The sequence below is a fragment of the Lissotriton vulgaris genome, chromosome 12 (assembly GCF_964263255.1).
Source record: "Lissotriton vulgaris chromosome 12, aLisVul1.2, whole genome shotgun sequence".
NCBI classification, from domain to species: domain Eukaryota; kingdom Metazoa; phylum Chordata; class Amphibia; order Caudata; family Salamandridae; genus Lissotriton; species Lissotriton vulgaris.
In genome coordinates, this window is record NC_141700.1 from 596,186,510 (window position 1) to 596,199,556 (window position 13,047).

Here is a 13,047-nt window from a genome sequence, read left to right on the forward strand (position 1 = left end):
CTGGCGGTGTGCGTGGACTGGCGCTTGGCTGGGGGTGGGCATCGGCTGACGCTTGGCTGGTGGTGCGAATGGTTTTGTATGTATCACAAATATTTTAACGGTGTATGAATTGCCTGTAAAGAGGTTGGTGCCTTGTTGGTGCTTTACAGCCCACGAGCTGTTAGTCAATGGCTCAGTTTTTCGTCCTTTCAATTACTAACAGTGCATTTGATTTTTGCAAAATCTCTTGTTAATACAATTGTATATAGTGAACCATCACTCACCCTCGTGCCAAATCCAACCGGTATGTATGTGTGCTTGAGGAATATGTGGATGTGCAGTATTATTTTCTTTTACATTTTTTTCTGTGTTTCTCAAGCAGGCTGTCCCTTATCCCTTTTTGTGGATGTTGTAATGTGTTGGTTCCGTGCCTGGTTTTGTGAATGAGCTTGTGTGTATCACATGCGAAAGGTGTGTGAATGACCTGTAAAGCGGTTGGGGCCTTGGAACAGCTTTACAGCTCACAAGCTGGGAGTCACTGGTTCAGTTTTTTGTCCTTTCAATTATTCACAGTGCATTTCATTTTTGTTACATCTCTTGTTAATACAATTTAAAATACTGAACCATTACTCACCCTTGTGCCAAATCCAACCAGTATGTGTGTGTGTGTTTGATGAAGGGATGATTGTGCAGTATATTTGTCTTTTTGTCTCTTTGCCAAGGTCTACATTCCATCTAAGAAAAACCTACCAACACTAGAGCCCGGGGCCAAAAACCCAGATGACCCCACTTGCAAAACCAGGTTTTGTGATAGGTAATTTTGGTGGCTCCTCAATATGTTTTGGGCCCTTGCCTGGCACGGATACTTGACCCATCCACACAACTGAGATACTATTTCTATAAGGAGACCTGGGGGAATGCAGGGGGGTAGATAATTTGTGGATCCATGCAGATCTCAGAACTTTCCCACACAGCAATTTGAGAAAAAAGTACATTTTTCAGCTAAATTTCAGGTTTGCTGAGGATTCTGGGTAGGAAAACATTGGGGTGTCCATGCAAGCAATACCTTGCTGGACTCCCCAGGGAGTCTAGGTTTCAGAAATGTGTGGGTTTGGTAGGTTTCCCAATATGGCCGCCGAGCCTGGAGCCAAAAACCAAGGTGACCCCCTTGCAAAACCAGGTTGTTTTTGTGACAGGTAATTTTGATGTCTCCTCAATGTGTATTGGGCCCTTGCCTGTCTTGAGTCCATGACTCACCCATGCAACTGAGGTACTATTTTTCTCAGAAGACTTTAGGGAATGCGGGGTGGGGGGAATGTTGTGGATCCATGCAGATTCCAGAACTTTCCACCATAGAAATATGAGGAAAATGTGTTTCTTTTTTACATAGTTTGAGGTTTGCAAGGGATTCTGGGTAACAGAACTGGGTAAGAGCCAGACATGTTTCCCCATACAGGATTCCCCTGGGTGTCTAGTTTTTAAAAATGTATAGGTTTGCTCGGTTTCCCAAGGTGCCGGCAGAGCTATGGTTCAAAATCTACAGCTAGGCATTTCGCAAAAAATTGTTCAGTTTTCACTGTGAAAATGTAGCCTGTCCATGATGCGTTTTGGGCCGTTTCCTGTCATGGGCACTAGGCCTACCCAAAAAAGTGAGGTATCATTTTTTTCAGATGACTTTGGGGAATGCGGGGTGGGTGGAAATGTGCGGATCCATGCAGATCCCAGAACTTTCCACCACAGCAATGTAAGGAAAATGTTTTCTTTTTTACAAAGTTTGAGGAATGCAAGGGATTCTGGGTAATAGAACATGGTGAGAGCCAGACAAGTCACCCCATCCAGGATTCCCCTGGGTGTCTAGCTTTGAAAAATTTATAGGTTTGCTAGGTTTCCCTAGTTGCCGGCAGAGCTATAGTTCAAAATCTACAGCTGGCACTTTGCAAAAAACGGGTCAGTATTCATTGTGGAGTCAACGTTGTGTTTTGGGCCGTTTCCTGTTGCGCGCACTAGGCCTACCCACACAAGTGAGAAACCATTTTTTTCTGAAGACTTTGGGAAATGTGTGGTGGGTGGAATTTCGTGGATCCACGCAGATTTCCGAACTTTCCACCACAGAAATGTGAGGAGAATATGTTTTTTTTTTACAATCTTTGAGGTTTGCAAGGGATTTTGGGTAACAAAACCTGGTGAAAGCCAGCCGAGTCACCTCATCCTGGATTTCTCTGGGAGTCTAGTTTTTAAAAATGTATGGGTTTGCTAGATTTCCCTAGGTGCCGGCAGAGCTAGGGTTCAAAATCTACAGTTAGGCACTTGGCAAAAATATGGTCCGTTTTCACTGTGAAGTCCACATTGCGTTTTGGGCCGTTTCCTGCTGCAGGCGCTAGGCCTACCCACACAAATGAGGTACCATTTTACATGGAAAGTCTTTGAGGAATCAGGGGTGGGTGGAATTTTTTGGATCCACGAAGATTCCAGAAGTTTCCACCACAGAAATGTGAGGAAAATGGGCTTTTTTTTACAAAGTTTGAGGTTTACAAGGGATTCTGGATGACAGAACCTAGTGAGAGCCAGACAAGTCACCGCATCCTAGATTCCCCGGAGTGTCTGTTTTCCAAAAAATGTATAGGTTTTCTAGGTTTCCTGAGGTGCAGGCAGGGCTAGGGTTCAAAATCTACAACTAGGCATTTCACAAAAAGTTGGTCAGTTTTCACTGTGAAAATGTAGCCTTTCCACATTGCGTTTGGCGCCGTTTCCTGTCATGGGCACTAGGCCTTCCCACAAAAGTGAGGTACCATTTTTCTCAGAAGACTTTGGGGAATGCGGGGTGGGTGGAAATTTGTGGATATACGCAGACCCCAGAACTTTCCACCACAGCAATGTAAGGAAAATTATTTTTTTTTTTTACAAAGTTTGAGGTTTGCAAGAGATTCTGGGTAACAGAACCTGGTGGGAGCCAGACACGTCACCCCATCCAGGATTCCCCTGGGTGTCTAATTTTAAAACATGTATAGGTTTGCTAGCTATAGTTCAAAATCTACAGCTGGCACTTTGCAAAAAACGGGTCCGTTTTCACTGTGAAGTCAACGTTGCGTTTTGGGATGTTTCCTGTCACGGGCACTAGGCCTACCCACACAAGTGAGAAACCATTTTTCTCGGAAGACTTTGAGAAATGTTTGGTCGGTGGAATTTCGTGGATCCACGTAGATTCCCAAACTTTCCACCACAAAAATGTGAGGAGAATGTGTTTTTTTATACAATGTTTGAGGTTTGCAAGGGATTTTGGGTAACAAAACCTGGTGAGAGCCAGCCAAGTCACCTCATCCTGTTTTTCTCTGGGAATCTAGTTTTTAAAAATGTATAGGTTTGCTAGGTTTCCCTAGGTGCCGGCAGAGCTAGGGTTCAAAATCTACAGCTAGGCACTTGGCAAAAATAGGGTCCGTTTTCACTGTGAAGTCTACATTGCATTTTGGGCCGTTTCCTGCTGTGGGCGCTGGGCCTACCCACACAAGGTTCGTACCATTTTACTTGGAAAGACTTTGAGGAATAAGGTGTGGGTGGAATTCTTTGGATCCAGGCAGATTCCAGAACTTTCCCCCACAAAAATGTGAGGAAAATGGGCTTATTTTTACAAAGTTTGAGGTTTGCAAGAGATTCTAGATGACAGAACCTGGTCAGAGCCAGACAAGTCACCCCATCCTAGATTCCCCGGATTGTTTGGTTTTCAAAAAATGCGTAGGTCTTCTAGGTTTCCTGAGGTGCCGGCAGAACTAGGGTTCAAAATCTACAGCTAGGCACTTTGCAAAAAAAGGGTCTGGTTTCACTGTGAAAATGTGGTGTGTCCAAGTTGCATTTTTGGCTGTTTCCTGTCCGGGCACTACACCTACCCACACAAGTGAGGTACCATTTTGGACAGGGAGACTTAGGGGAACATCGAATTCTAGAGCAACCGTTATTACCTATTGACTTCCAATGCATTTCTGCCTTACAAATGTAAGACAATGTGTAAAAAAGAAGTCACTTTGGAAAATGTCCTATAATTCACATGCTTGTATGAATACCCTCAATTTCGGAGATGTACAAGTAGCTACTGTTTCTAAACTTTATATTCTGTTCCCATTTAGCAATATATAGATGTCTTTCTACCGATTTTCGCCTGTTTATATTTTACCAAATGAATTGCTATACACCCGGTACACAATAAAAAAAACATTGCAAGACCCTGCTTAGTTATTGGCTCTGGGTCCCTCGGTTTCCTGGTGAACCTACAAGTCCTATTTATATCCACAACCAAAAGGTACAGCAGATGTAACAGTATATTGCTGTCAAACATCTATCATACTTAGTAGAAGTTACAGGTGAAAACGTTGGCCCAAACAACTGTTTTTTTTAAAACTCATTTTAAATTGTTTCTATATTCAACTGTTAGTTTCTATACAAAAACCTTTAAGGATCTCCACAAATGACCCCTTGCTGAATTCAAAGTATGTTTACTTTTCAGAAATGTATAACTTTTGAGGATCCATCATTTCTTTCATACCCATTTTTACCATTAACTGGAAGGAGGTTGAAAGCATAAAAAATAGCAAAAATAGGCTATGTCCCAGTAAAATGCCAAAACTGTGTGAAAGATTTTGGTTTGCTGACAAAATTCTGCTTGTCCCTAAAGCTGAGAAGATTGTGATTTCAGCACCACAGCCCCTTTGTTGATACCATTTGCAGGGAAAAAAGCAGACGCTTACATCTGTAGCCCTTTTCCCCATTAAAAAAAAAGAATTTAGCTGAATTTTTGCTAATTTCAGGGTCTCATCCAAGGGAATCAGCAAACCCTGGATACCTTTAAAATCCCTATGATGTTGGAAGAAAAGGACGCGAATTTGGCGTGGATATCTTATGTTGTCAAAAGGTTACAGGGGCCTAAGCGTGAACTACCCCAAATAGCCAAAAAAAAGGCCTAGCACAGGGGACGGGGGGGCTAGCAGCGAAGGGGTTAAAGAAACATGTAACCTTGAATGGTTTACGATGCTGGACACTTTCACACTAAATTGTGATTATATGTGTTGAACACTTATAAAGGTAATGTCATCGCATTGAATTATGATAAAGGATGTATGTTGTGTTTACATTGTTTAAAGTGATTTGTATGTAATTAGTTTTGAATAACTGTGTCATATATGTTTATTGCACAAAACGTATGGTTTTGCGATGTTGTTCTGAAGTAAAATAACTCAAATCAGACAAAAATAATCTCCTTCTTCCATATGCCATGTTTTACACGTCATGTAAGTGTTGGTGCAGAGATCCATATTAAAAAGGGATGTGGGGAAACCAATTTGTCAAAGAAAAGTATAGTTTAAATAAAGAATATGAAGTCTTAATTGACAACTATGGATATAATTGATAAACATATCTTGTTAGGAATCAGATTGAGATTTATAGTATAGGGAGTACACTCTTTCTCATTATGGTATTACTTGATCCCACCCACTACAACCTCAATAAGATCACTCCTTGTTGTGACACTTTCTAAAAGTTACATTTCTAAAACAGTAATTTTAAAGAACTAGTTACTTACCTTCCGTAATGCCTTATCTGGTAGACACTGAATTTGGCCGCATATTCTTTACCTTAGAATTCTTCTCAGGTACCAGACTGGTTCCAGAAATCTTTTACAGCAGTGCCTTTGAATATCAGTAGAGGGCATCCAACGACCCTGCAGTGATGTCTTCTTCCAGATGTGTCGTTTACGAAAGCACTTTACTGAGGAAACTGATGCCAGTTTCTTCTGTGACTATTTTTCACACAAAAAACATGGAGCCAATTGCAGAAATTGCATACGGAAACAGTGTTCCAAAAAAGAGACATCTTTGTGTCAAACAATTATGAATCATAAAAAAGGCATCAGAATGCCAAGAAAGGGATCTTGTACGTAACAAGCCATGCAGTTTGCAGAGTAGAGAGGATAGGTGGGTCTGTAAGGAATCCGTAGCTAGATCCCTTAGAATTGGATACCCAAGCAACACCATCTATGGAGGAGGCTCTGCAAACTGCACCCACAAAAGATCCCTGACTAGGACTAGCCAGTCTGTAATGGGATAAAGTGACCAGGCTATCTTAAGAATATATGTGAGGAAATAGAGATGCTCAAACTGAAGGACTGTGGGAAACATGTAAGGAACGGCAGTCTGCAAAACAGTGAAAAAGCTTGTGATTCATAACCACAGCAGAGGGATAAGGAAGTGTTGGAGAGAACACTTCATAGAAACAATAATACTAAGTAGTCCTGCTGAAGGCATTCAACCCATGACTGGACAAGTCCAAAATTCCAAGGACAATTATCCATTCCACTTAACCCTTCCCTGAGAAACATGTAGAAAATGGGGTTCCCTGAGCACATCCTTAATGGAGAGAGAAAAAAACAATGCTGAAACAAAAGCATTGCAAGAAAAACAACAACAACGTTTGTTAGAGAGCACCCTCCAAGAGAGAAGGTATACCTCCAGGATTATGTAATGTAAAAGCTCAGAGGAGAAAGGAAAAGGAAATGCATAGACAACAACCAAATTAAAGTCGTACTAGAGCACCAAGAAAGGAATAGTTACAAAATCAAATACATATGTCCTGTGGAAGAAGTTCAGCACAACTATACTTGAAAAATATGCCTGTATAAGTGAGAGCACATATTTACACACACTCATGCACATAAATCTATCTATCTATCTATCTATCTATCTATCTATCTATATCTATATCTATATCTATATCTATATCTATCTATCTATCTATCTATCTATCTATCTATCTATATATATATATATATATATATATATATATATATATATATATATATATATATATATATATATATATATATATATATATATATATATATATATATATATCAATGAATAACGCTGATCCAACTTACCCTGTCGCCAGACACTTTGAAATCAAACACGATAAAAATCCTATAGGCTTAATATACTACGTCATTGACTGTGTTCCCCCGCAGAGGAGAGGGGGAGACGGAGAGATGATGTTACGGAGACTAGAAACAAGGTACATTATCATGTTGGATACCAAAACACCAAATGGTTTGAATAACAGTGAGGATTGCCACACACATCTTTGAATTGGCACTTTTGTAGAATGCATATTGAGGATCTTAACAACATTGATGCAATTTTAACATGCATTATGCACATATGGTTATTTAATATCTTAACAGCTCCATAGAACGTTCCCTTTGACATCCACACGATGATTTAACATATATTGCATATTTCTTTTACATATTATTTTATTAGATCCACTTTATATTTATGCACTGGTAGCACTTTACACTACACTGTATCACGCAATTTGCACATTTAATTAATTTGGATTTATTGCACTAGCTTAATTTGCACAATCATTAGGACCTGAGCCCACTTGGGCAATACCACAATTGACAATTTAGGTCCCTCTCTGAGAGGTTTAAATGTGTACTATGTTTACATATCTTATTGTTGCTTTTTAAGTATACGGTTGATATTTTAAGCATGAACTGGATTTACTAGGTTTTAGATTCAGTTGACAACATCACAAGGTTTTATAAGTATTTTAGCTATTTATGAGCTGTGGTTTTACTCGTAATATGCTATGCACGTTTTTAACCTCTCATGTACTGTATGGTTTTATCACATAAACCTATGGATTTTATGATTGTTGCGAAGCCAATGTATTTTTACAGAGATTATGAAATGGCAACTGTCCCTATTCCTTTAAGTTGTAGTGCAAGCTCACAATTTACAGGCATTTATGCAGTAATATGTTGGAAAAGTATTTCTTTTATGTCTATTTGCGCGTCATGCACCTTTCACTTTAAATGGGTGGCCAGCCCCCATGACTGCGTCATGTGATCAAGGCTTTGGCCGAAACGCGTCGTGGCAAACTGGGGTTTGGGTTCACAATAAATATTTAAACACCAAGAATTGGGTCTCGCATCATCCTTTGGCAGCACATGCTGAGCTGAGTCAAGCTGAGGACGACACATACCGTATATATATATATTTTACCTACTGGCGGTCGCCAGTAGGTATATATAGTTAGGATTTTTTCTCTATGGAACTTTTGAAAATTCTATGTCTAATAACTTTGGCGTTTGTGGACGGAATCGGCTGAAATTTCCAGGAAAATAGCACATTTTGTTTCTGGGCAGCCCCTGAAAATTTGGGGGGTTTTCGTCAAGGGGGGGGGCCGAGAAAAAAGGGGGGTCCCAAAACGCGTTTTTCCCATTCATTTTTCCATAGGGCGTTTGGCCTCACTTTTAGCTCGAACGGCTGAATGGATTTACACGAAACTTGGCAAAATTGTAGGGACTGTTAGCCCAATGTGCCTTTGCTGGGTCTCAATATATGTGCTCCGGTGGATTTTGAGAAATTAACGTTTTAAAAAACAGATATATCTGTGACAGCGTCCCGGATAGCGCTCCAGATCGCGTACTTTTCGCGTAACGGAGCTTTGCGAAGCGAAGCTGATTGGCTCTCCGGTGTCTGTCAACATTCTAAACAGTACGGTGCGGCCGCCATCTTGTCTCTCGGTAGGATCGAGAGACAAGAGGAGGAGAAAAACGAAGGGGGAATTTAATGAAAGGGGGCAAGGTAGACCCCTCTTGACCCCCTAGGAATGATGTTGGGGTTATTAAAGGGTCCCGTGGGGCAAATAAATTTTTTTTTATTTTTTGCGGTAGAAGCGATTCCCAGTTCGCGAACCGGGTCGCAAACTGGTAGCGAAACGGGAATTCGCCATTTTGTGTTTCGATTTAATTAAATTACAAGATGGAGGAAAAACAATGTGAGAAATGGGTATAAGGGGGTACGGGAGACGTATCCTGACCCCCTATGTTTTCTGAGGGTGGTTGAGGAGGTTCATATATGTTGATACTTGTCTTCCACCGGTTGCGCGTGAGCGTTTTTTTTTTTTTTTTGCTGCGTGACGTCTGTTGACGTTTGATTCGAAGGAAATCAGGAAGTGTTGACCGCCATTTTGACACTGCGAGTAAATATATTGTTAAAAATAATTGTTATAAATTAATCCGTATTGATAAACATTGTCTGCGCCATCTTGCTTTTTTTCCCAATGCCACACTTTTGTCGTGCACGGAGCCATTTTAGATGCCTTGACCAGACCCACTCTCTGCACGCCGCTGATCCTCAGCATGGCTCCCCACCCTCGCAAGCATATCCCCCATGCACTGGTCACCCACGCTCTCCCTCTCATGTATGGGCCATAAACCTCCTCCCATATGCGCTGCTCTTCCCTGAGAATCACACCCCGTGCTGAGGAAAATTCAGCCCAGATTACAACCGATGCCCAGGCTGCTGTCACAAGACGCCACTTAGTTCCCATCTTGAACAGTTACCAAATAAAGAGACGGCCGCTGGAAGCAGGAACACAAGAACAGAGTTTTATTTCTCATGAGGAGAGCTTGTCATTTCACTCTACATATCATACAAGTACCACTCAGCCCCCCGGCCCCCTAATCCTGAGGCAGAATTGCCACTGCAACAAAGGACTTAAACTCCTGCAAAGAACACCATGTAACATTTAATATCATTCACCACCAATGTTTTCATATATCAGTGTTGCTGAACTCACTCAGTGAAATGTCGCTCATTTCATTAAATCACTTTTAAAGCATGCCTTATAACAATGCACCCAATCCTATGTGGAAGTGCTTATATTAAACATGACATTGCTTTAACCAGGATAGACAAAGAAATGACACAGTGATGTAAAAGTTTCTGAAAGAAATGCCAAGAACGTCCCATGTGAAAGTGAATTTTATCTGGCAATTTTTTTCTTTTCCTTCTCATGAAATGAAAGTTAATGCCATGTTCGTTACCTGCCTCATCTGCAAAAACAAAACTCTCGAGAGGGACCGAAAAAAAATATAGCTATGGTAATCATACCATGCATCGGCACATGGAGAGGTGGCACCCTCTTAATTATTCTAAAGCACAACTTCGAGATTTGGTGGATAACCCCCGACCGGCAAAAACATCCACCAATGACTTAGCAATAAGTGAGTCAGAGGCAAGGGAAACGGTCCCAAATCTGCAAAAGAACTTTAGGAAGATGAGATTGACTTGTGTAGCATGTGGAAAATTACTTTCATGCGGAGAGATGAGTATTACTTTAATAAATAGATCATATGAAAATCATCAATGTCCAAAACGTCCTAGAAAGTAAATTTTGTCATTTTTGAGGAAGAGAGATAACCTACAGTGGTACGGGGTCGTTTTCGTTCGTACTAGGGGGGCAAGGTGACATTCCTTCGGGGTGGCTTAGGGGCATTTAAAACAACTTCCCTGATACAGGTAGCATATAAAGTAGAGGCTAAATACCAGGATCTTTATCGATTGCTTTATGCTGTATCAATGATGCATTAGAACTTAATATCAATTCATTTTCCGAACGTGTAATCAGTACCCGTCCCATGTCAATTCATTGTTCGAACGTATAATCAATACCCATCCCGGATCAATTAATTGTCCGAACATATAATCAGTCTTATCCCATATCAATTCATGTGCTAAAAACTGCATACATATCTTATGATATCAAGGCTGAGCAATCGGGGCACAACAAGGAGTTGAGAGTTTCATTTGTACCGGCGCCATTTTGGGTGAGGTCAGGAAGGTCCAAGTATAGTCAAAATGTCTCCACCAACTCGTGGTTGGACCGGGACCTCTTTCGGCAGTCCAAAAGTTTTCGTTGAAGGGTAGCAGAGGGGACTGGTGACATGAACCATCAGTGAAAGTGGGGTGGGAGGCAACAATCTCTCCTACCGGGTCATACTGGTGTCCCACCGGAACTGATCAAGTTGGTAGTCTTGCAGGATTTTGGTCATTTCAAGACTGAGGCCGGTGCCGGCATAAGCGCGCCGACGTCCCGCGGCTACGTCGTGGTCGTTCCGTGGGTGATCATGGCAGTCATTCCCCATCGGGGGTGTCTGCGGGGGTCGGGGGGCCCCGTGGCTCTTATAGAATCTTCAAAGTCGAGGAGAACGTTTTTGGACGCAGGACTCATTTTCAGGCTGAACTCAGAAGCGTCGCTGCACCGCAACAGTGGACGAGGCCCCGCTGGGTGAGTGGAGCGCCGCTGCATCGCAAGAGTGGAGGAACCCTTGTCGGGTGAGTGGAGCGTTGGGGGTGCAGCTGAGGGGCCCCCACCTGGGGGGGTGGGAGAGGCTCGTTCGCGCCGCCTCTCCCTCCCAGCGCACCCCACGCCGACACCTGGCGTTGATATCCGTGATGTCCGGACCAGGCGATAAGAGGGGGGGGGGGTCGGAGGCAGAAGTGTGGCTCACTGGTTAGAGCAGGCAGACCCTGAAGCAGAGGTCAGACCAGGGACCAGGGTTCAATTCCCGACGCGGCAGGGTCTTGAGCTCAAATGTCCACGGACTCGATAATTCTCGCTTCGGTGCCTGACCTAATCATGGGTTCACACTCTGCAACTCTGGGCATTAAGCTTGCTTAATCTCCACAACGGCCCCCCGCGGCGGGATGCCTGGCTTTCACCTTGGGGATGCCCGTTTAGGGTAGGTGTGGGCGGAAAATCCGTTCCGCTCGCGGATTTTGCGGATTTTCGGGAAATCCGCAATCCGCGAGATTTGCGAATTTCCCGCAAAATCCGCAAATCCGCGAGCAGCGGATTTTGCTCGCGCTGCTCGCACTGTTAGCGTGAGTTCGCGCCCCGCGAATAAGTGCGAAATTGCAGAAATACGATCTTGGCAAAACTGAAAGTAACTACTTACCAGGTTCAAAAGTTCAGGCACATCATTAGTAGCCATTTCCTGTAGGGCTTCCTGAGGGGCCCCTCCAGAGTTCAGTTGCCAGTTGAAACTATTATGTGACCCTGCTCTGAACCTCAGAATAGTTACACATATGCCACAAAGGTCCTGAATTACAGCTAAGGGAGACAAGCAGGAGCCAGGCTGGAAGTTAAAATCCATTAATCAGCCCCTAATTCATTATTGTCAGTTGGGGCAGGGCAGGTGTTGTAACTAATTTTGCAACAATGAAAGCACTTAGCAAGTGCAAAAGATCACTAATCAGGGCGCACTAAGGAAGCAGGTGCCAGCTAAAAAAATATTCTGTGACACATTAATCAGCCCCAAATTAATTCAGGTCACTTGAGGCAGGGAAGGTGTGCTTTGCTTTGCCGAAAATAATGTACACTGGACAACCAGAGGGTGTAGTGATGAAACAGAGGGTGGCATGGGTGGGCCAGAGGGTGGCATGAGTAGTCAGAGAGTGGCAGTGGTGACAGAGAGTGGCAGTGATGAAGAAGAGTGTCCCAAACAGGCTGGACACGTAGAAACAACAAGTTCGCAAAACTTGCGACCCGACAGGTAAGTTCGCAAATTGCGAAATTGTAAAAACCCTCGCGAACTGGCAGAAACACGGGCGAACACAAAAAAAAAAAAAATCCGCAAATTCGCGGGAATTCGCGGATTTTGCGGATTGCGAATCCGCAAATCCGCAAAATTCGCGGATTGCCAATCCGCAAAATCCGCTCATGCTTAGTTTAGGGGCTATCTCACAGGGAAAAGCCAGGACGGGTTCCCAAGGCAAGCGCCGAGATGCCTCCGGGTAGTCGAGCGCTATAAAAGAACATACAAAAAAAAAAACAAAAAAAAAAACACCCCCCCCCCCGTGGCCTGCAGGGCGCCGCTTCAGGGCCGAACGGGGAGCTCATACCAAGCCGGGGCCAGACCAGGAGATACGAAGGCAGGGGAGGGGGGGTCGGTGGCATGTGCAAAACATCCCCCCCGTTGTCGCAGCCATTATTAAAGAAAGAAGAGGGATCCCGTCGGCCTCGGTTCCTCTCCTGGCCCAGGGGGGGGTCAGTGGCATGTGCAAGACATCCCCCCCCCATTGTCGCAGACATTATTGAAGAAAGAAGAGGGATCCCGTCGGCCTCGGCTCCTCTCCAGGCCCAGGGGGGGGGGGGGGGGGGGGGGGGGTCGGTGGCATGTGCAAGACATCCCCTCCAGTGTTGTCGCAGCCAAAGAAGAAGATCCCGTTG

General features: G+C 43.4%; 1 protein-coding gene across 3 annotated transcripts in view; it reads right to left on the reverse strand.

Moving 5' to 3' along the window:
- The window catches only part of LOC147677801 (ATP-binding cassette sub-family C member 12-like), a 954,180-nt gene that overhangs the window by 10,061 nt on the left and 931,072 nt on the right, over positions 1 to 13,047 (reverse strand). The window lies entirely within an intron of this gene.